The sequence below is a fragment of the Hyla sarda genome, chromosome 4, assembly GCF_029499605.1.
Source record: "Hyla sarda isolate aHylSar1 chromosome 4, aHylSar1.hap1, whole genome shotgun sequence".
Classification (NCBI taxonomy): Eukaryota; Metazoa; Chordata; class Amphibia; order Anura; family Hylidae; genus Hyla; species Hyla sarda.
Window position 1 is genome coordinate 363298924 of NC_079192.1, and position 7533 is coordinate 363306456.

The following is a 7533-nucleotide window of genomic DNA, read 5'->3' on the forward strand; positions in this document are numbered from 1 at the left end:
GATGGGAGCTCAGGCCTCTCGCTGCGACTCCTGCTGCCACTCACCCCTAGTCTGCTGCCAACTCTGCCTGAACTATTTAGGCCTCTGCCACTCCTCTGTGCACATCCTGGCACTTCTCTGACTGACATTCTTAGTGCGTATATGAGAGTATTACAATACGCTTCACTACTCATTAAACAGTATTTGTCTAGAACAGCAGTAGGTGATTACTATTGCCTTTCCTTTCACAAAATGTAGGCCCTTGACAGATTAACAGGTACAAAATGGTACACTATTTGGATGTATGAATGCAGTATGCACTGATGAGGGCAGAAAAATGCGCAACAATACGCAGAAAAAATCTGTATTTTTGTAAAAAACTAGGCGGTGAGAACTATTGTTTGGACTTTCACAGTATGTAGGCCCTTGACAGATTAACAGGTACAAAATGGTACACTACTTGGATGGACGTATGAAGTATGCACTGATGAGGGCAGAAAAATGTGCAACATTACGCAGAAAAAATCTGTATTTTTGTAAAACACCAGCCGGTGAGTACTATTGTTTGGACTTCCTTCCTGGTACCACTCCGGCCCGTGGCAGGAATCACCCTCTGCCCCCCCTCCCCATTCCCACTTCTTCTGGAGTTCCTGCCGTAGATGAAGTAACCCGGGACTTCTCCGTTATCTGGAAGGAGACTCAAGAGTCGCTCCTACTGGCCTCGTCTCGTATGAAGAGACATGCAGATAAAAAGAGGGGGAGACCTAAGGGGGGGGGGTACTGTTACGCCGAGCGCTCCGGGTCCCTGCTCCTCCCCAGAGCGCTCACGGCGTTCTCCCCTCTGCAGCGCCCCGGTCAGACCTGCTGACTGGGAGCACTGCACTGACACTGCTGGCGGGGATGCGATCCGCGTAGCGGGACGCGCCTGCCCGCGGGTCGCATCCCAATCTACTCACCTGTCCCGTTCCCTGGCTGTCACGTCCCGGAGCGCGCGGCCCCGCTCTCTAGGGCGCGCGCCGGCTCTCTGAGATTTAAAGCGCCATTGCACCATTAATTAGTGCCTGGCCCAATCAGTGTCAATTAGCTTCCATCTGCTCCAGGCATTTATATACCCAATTCCCCTTCCTGTGCTTGCCGGATCTTAGTGCCTAGTGAAAGCGTTTTGTGAGTGCCTTTACCATTGTTTCCAGACCTTCTGCCGTTGCCCTTGACTACGAACCTTTGCCGCCTGCCCTGACCTTCTGCTACGTCTGACCATGCCTCTGTCTAGTCCTCCTGTACCACGCCAGTCTCAGCAGTCAGTGAGGTTGAGCCGCTACCGGTGGACACGACCTGGTTGCTACCGCCGCAGCAAGACCATCCCGCTTTGCGGCGGGCTCTGGTGAAAACTAGTAGCAACTTAGAACCGGTCCTCCGGTATGGTCCATGCCATCACCCCACTGACACAGAGGATCCACCACCAGTGTCCTCGCTGCATACCATGGATCCTGACATACACACAATTCCAAGCAGCAGAGGATTTCTGGAGGAAAAAAAAGCACAGAATTGCGCTAAAAAATAAGGTGATGAGATGGTTCATAAAGTTCAGGCAGCTTGTTGATATGTACGAGGCAGCTAACAGCTATCTGCCCCCCTCTGATGAAATGCTCAATAATGTGAATAGGCAGTGAGAACACCAAAGCACTGCACTTCTGTCTATCCACAATGCTGATGTGACTAGCAGTTGCCAGTGGCACGCTGTGGTATAAGCAATTCACACACAGACGCGCAGCCCATCTTCTCTCTCTGAATGCATGGAAGAAATGAAGAGAGGCAAGATGGCTGCCGATTATATAGGGCTGTGACATCACAGGGGTCAATGAATGCTGATAGGCTGCATCTCGCATGTGATTCAGGGTCATCCCGTCTACCTCCCTTCCCGCCGTACTTTCCCGCCCTCCCATAATACCCTGCCCCATGTACTCACATGTTGATCCGCCATTTTAGGTCTCCTTTAGTCTGGAACGCTGTAAAATGGAATTTAATGAAGCCATTCGCGTGACAGAATCGCAGCGATATTCGCATTCATTGCGAATCGAATATTTCATGAAATTCGTAACGTATACAGGTTTGTCAGCTTCGATTCGTAACGATTACTTTAGCACATTGCCATAGACACAAAGAATATTCTATATGCTTAGACAGACACTATATTAAGACCATTGATATTAACCAGTAATTAGCATTGTTATTATATGGCATCACTTAGGGAACAATCACAAAACATTTTACACTTTTCACAAGCCAATACACCAGGTTATCTCACTATTTTCTCACATTAAAAGGTTCCCTCATATTCAATAACCGCCAATAGAGAAGGACAAATCCATGTCTTCCCCTATACAGGCTGGATAATTCAGAAATGAAACTAATCAAGAAAATTGAAAAACTGAAAAAATAATAGAAATAATAATAGTAGACATAATAAATTAAATTAAACTACACCCTACCTGTTTGTACACCTAATTAAAGAATGTAAAGGAAAGTCGCTCATTGATCCCCAAAGGTATAACTGTTTTCATTCTATGAATCCATTCTGCCTCTTTCTGAAGGATTCTCCTATGCCATTTACCTCCTCTAATCGGCGTACAACGTTCACCACACAAAAGGATAAATCCTTGTAGTTGCCAAGACATGTTGAGCCAAGGGGGTATCCCTCCTATTTTGGACATCGCAAATATGTTCCCTAATCCTCTCCTTAAAGGGGTACTCCATTGAAAAATGTATTTTTTTAAATCAACTGGTGCCCGAAAGTTAAACAGATTTGTAAATTACTTCTATTAAAAAATCTTAATCCTTCCTGTATTTATAAACTGCTGAATACTACAGTGGAAATTATTTTCCGTTTGAAACACAGAGCTGTCTGCTGACATCATGAGCACAGTGCTCTCTGCTGACATCTCTGTCCATTTTAGGAACTGTCCAGAAAAGGAGAAAATTCCCATAACAAACATATGCTGCTCCAGACAGTTCCTAAAATGGACAAAGATGTCAGCAGAGAGCACTGTGCTCATGATGTCAACAGACAGCTCTATGTTTCAAAAAGAGAATAATTTCCGCTGTAGTATTCAGCAGCTAATAAGTACAGGAAGGATTAAGATTTTTTAATAGAAGTAATTTACAAATCTGTTTAACTTTCTGGCACCAGTTGATTTAAAAAAAAAAAAAGTTTTCCACCGGAGTACCCCTTTAACCCCTTAAGGACGCAGGACGTAAATGTACGTCCTGGTGCGGTGGTACTTAACGCACCAGGACGTACATTTACATCCTAAGCATAACCGCGGGCATCGGAGCGATACCCGTGTCATGCGCGGCTGATCCCGGCTGCTGATCGCAGCCAGGGACCCGCCGGCAATGGCCGACGCCCGCAATCTTGCGGGCGTCCGCCATTAACCCCTCAGGTGCCGGGATCAATACAGATCCCGGCATCTGCGGCAGTGCGCGATTTGAATGAATGATCGGATCGCCCGCAGCGCTGCTGCGGGGATCCGATCATTCATAACACCGCACGGAGGTCCCCTCTCCTTCCTCCGTGCGGCTCCCGGCGTCTCCTGCTCTGGTCTGTGATCGAGCAGACCAGAGCAGAAGATCACCGAAAACACTGATCTGTTCTATGTCCTATACATAGAACAGATCAGTATTAGCAATCATGGTATTGCTATGAATAGTCCCCTATGGGGACTATTCAAGTGTAAAAAAAATGTTAAAAAATGTAAAAGTAAAAGTAAAAAAAAAGTGAAAAATCCCCTCCCCCAATAAAAAAGTAAAACGTCCGTTTTTCCTATTTTACCCCCAAAAAGCGTCAATTTTTTTTATAGACATATTTGGTATCGCCGCGTGCGTAAATGTCCGAACTATTAAAATAACATTTTAATGATCCCGTACGGTTAACGGCGTGAACGAAAAAAAAAAAAAGTCCAAAATTCCTACTTTTTTAATACATTTTATTAAAAAAAAATTATAAAAAATGTATTAAAAGTTTTTTATATGCAAATGTGGTATCAAAAAAAAGTACAGATCATGGCGCAAAAAATGAGCCCCCATACCGCCGCTTATACGGAAAAATAAAAAAGTTATAGGTCATCAAAATAAAGGGATTATAAACGTACTGTCACGATTCGGCTGGCTGGAGGTGGATCCTCTGTGCCAGAGAGGGATTGGCATGGACCGTGTTGGTGGACCGGTTCTAAGTTGCTACTGGTATTCACCAGAGCCCGCCGCAAAGCGGGATGGTCTTGCAGCGGCGGTAGCAACCAGGTCGTATCCACCAGCAACGGCTCAACCTCTCTGACTGCTGAAGATAGGCGCGATACAAGGGAGTAGACAAGAGCAAGGTCGGACGTAGCAGAAGGTCAGGGCAGGCAGCAATGATCGTAGTCAGGGGCAACGGCAGGAGGTCTGGAACACAGGCTAGGAACACACAAGGAAACGCTTTCACTGGCACAATGGCAACAAGATCCGGCGAGGGAGTGCAGGGGAAGTGAGGTATAAGTAGGGAGTGCACAGGTGAACACACTAATTAAGCCTGCTGCGCCAATCAGTGGCGCAGTGGCCCTTTAAATTGCAGAGACCGGGCGCGCGCGCGCCCTAAGGAGCGGGGCCGCGCGCGCCGGGACAAGACCGACGGGGAACGGGTCAGGTACGGGAGCCGGGATGCGCATCGCGAGCGGGTGCCTCCCGCATCGCGAATCGCATCCCGGCTGAGAGATATGGTCTGACCGGGGCGCTGCAATTGCGAGGATGTTGCGAGCGCTCCGGGGAGGAGCGGGGACCCGGAGCGCTCGGTGTAACAGTACCCCCCCCCTTGGGTCTCCCCCTCTTCTTGGAGCCTGAGAACCTGAGGATAAGACTTTTGTCTAGGATGTTGTCCTCAGGTTCCCAGGATCTCTCTTCTGGGCCACAGCCTTCCCAATCCACCAAAAATTTTTTTTTTCCTCTGACCGTCTTGGAGGCCAGGATCTCCTTCACGGAGAAGACGTCAGAAGAACCGGAAACAGGAGTGGGAGAAACAAGTTTTGGAGAGAAGCGGTTAATGATGAGTGGTTTAAGGAGAGAGACATGGAAGGCATTGGAAATACGAAGAGAAGGAGGAAGAAGGAGTTTGTAAGAGACAGGGTTAATCTGGCACAAGACTTTGAAAGGACCAAGATAGCGTGGTCCCAGTTTGTAACTGGGGACACGAAAGCGGACATATTTAGCGGAGAGCCATACCTTGTCTCCGGGAGCAAAAATGGGGGGAGTTCTTCTTTTCTTATCGGCAAATCTTTTCATCCGGGATGAAGCCTGTAAAAGAGAATTTTGGGTCTCTTTCCATATGGTGGAAAGATCACGAGTCACTTCATCCACAGCGGGCAAACCAGAGGGCAAGGGAGTAGGGAGGGGGGGAAGAGGGTGACGGCCGTACACCACGAAAAATGGGGACTTAGCAGAAAATTCGGAGATTCTGAAGTTGTATGAGAATTCGGCCCATGGTAGAAGATCTGCCCAGTCATCCTGGCGGGAGGAAACAAAATGCCGTAAATAGTCACCCAGGACCTGATTAATTCTTTCCACTTGCCCATTGGATTGGGGATGATAAGAAGAAGAGAAGTTTAATTTAATCTTGAGCTGTTTACAGAGGGCCCTCCAGAATTTAGACACGAATTGGACGCCTCTATCCGAGACGATCTGCGTGGGCAAACCGTGAAGGCGAAAAATGTGTACAAAAAATTGCTTTGCCAACTGAGGCGCTGAAGGAAGACCAGGAAGAGGAATAAAATGTGCCATCTTGGAAAATCGATCAACGACCACCCAAACAACTGTGTTGCCACGGGATGAGGGCAAGTCTGTAATAAAGTCCATACCAATCAGTGACCAAGGCTGTTCGGGGACAGGCAGAGGATGAAGGAGGCCAGCAGGCTTCTGGCGAGGAGTCTTATCCCGGGCACAGACAGTACAGGCCCGCACAAAATCAACAACATCCGTCTCCAGAGTCGGCCACCAATAAAAACGAGAGATGAGTTGCAAGGATTTTTTGATGCCCGCATGGCCTGCGAGGTGGGAGGAGTGTCCCCATTTGAGAATCCCAAGACGGTGGCGTGGAGAAACGAAGGTCTTCCCCGGAGGAGTTTGCCTGATGGAGGCTGGAGAAGTGGAGATCAGACAGTCAGGAGGAATGATGTGTTGCGGAGAGAGCTCTACTTCAGAGGCATCCGAGGAACGAGAGAGGGCATCGGCCTTAATGTTCTTGTCGGCAGGGCGAAAATGAATTTCAAAGTTAAAACGGGCAAAGAACAACGACCACCTGGCCTGGCGAGGGTTCAGTCGTTGGGCAGACTGGAGATAGGAGAGATTCTTGTGATCAGTGTATATGATAACTGGAAATTTTGATCCCTCCAGCAGATGCCTCCATTCTTCAAGCGCCAATTTAATGGCCAGTAGTTCTCGATCCCCGATGGAGTAGTTTCTCTCCGCCGGAGAGAAGGTCCTAGAAAAAAACCCACAAGTAACAGCATGCCCGGAAGAATTTTTTTGTAGAAGGACAGCTCCAGCTCCCACTGAGGAGGCATCTACCTCCAATAGGAAGGGTTTAGATGGGTCAGGTCTGGAGAGCACGGGAGCAGAAGAAAAGGCAGACTTGAGATGTTTAAATGCGTCTTCCGCTTGGGGAGACCAGGACTTGGGATTGGCATTTTTCTTGGTTAAAGCCACGATAGGAGCCACAATAGTGGAAAAGTGTTGAATAAATTGTCTGTAATAATTGGCGAACCCCAAAAAACGTTGGATAGCACGGAGTCCGGAGGGGCGTGGCCAATCTAATACAGCAGCTAGCTTATCTGGGTCCATTTGTAGTCCCTGGCCAGAGACCAAGTATCCTAGGAAAGGAAGAGATTGACATTCAAAGAGACATTTCTCCATTTTGGCATAAAGTTGATTGTCTCGAAGTCTCTGAAGAACCATGCGGACATGCTGGCGGTGTTCTTCTAAGTTGGCAGAAAAAATCAGAATATCGTCCAGATAAACCACAACACAGGAATATAAGAGATCACGAAAAATTTCATTAACAAAGTCTTGGAAGACGGCAGGGGCGTTGCACAGGCCAAAGGGCATGACCAGATACTCAAAGTGTCCATCTCTAGTGTTAAATGCAGTCTTCCATTCGTCCCCCTCCCTGATGCGGATGAGATTATAAGCACCTCTTAAGTCCAGTTTGGTAAAGATGTGGGCACCTTGTAGGCGATCAAAGAGTTCCGAGATAAGAGGTAAGGGGTAGCGGTTTTTTACCGTGATTTTATTAAGTCCGCGGTAATCAATGCAAGGACGTAGGGAGCCATCTTTTTTGGACACAAAAAAAAAATCCAGCTTCGGCAGGAGAGGAGGATTTGCGGATAAACCCCTTTTTTTAATTTTCCTGGATGTACTCTGACATGGCAAGAGTCTCTGGAGCAGACAGAGGATAGATTCTGCCCCGGGGTGGAGTAGTACCCGGGAGGAGGTCAATAGGACAGTCATAAGGCCTGTGAGGAGGTAAAGTCT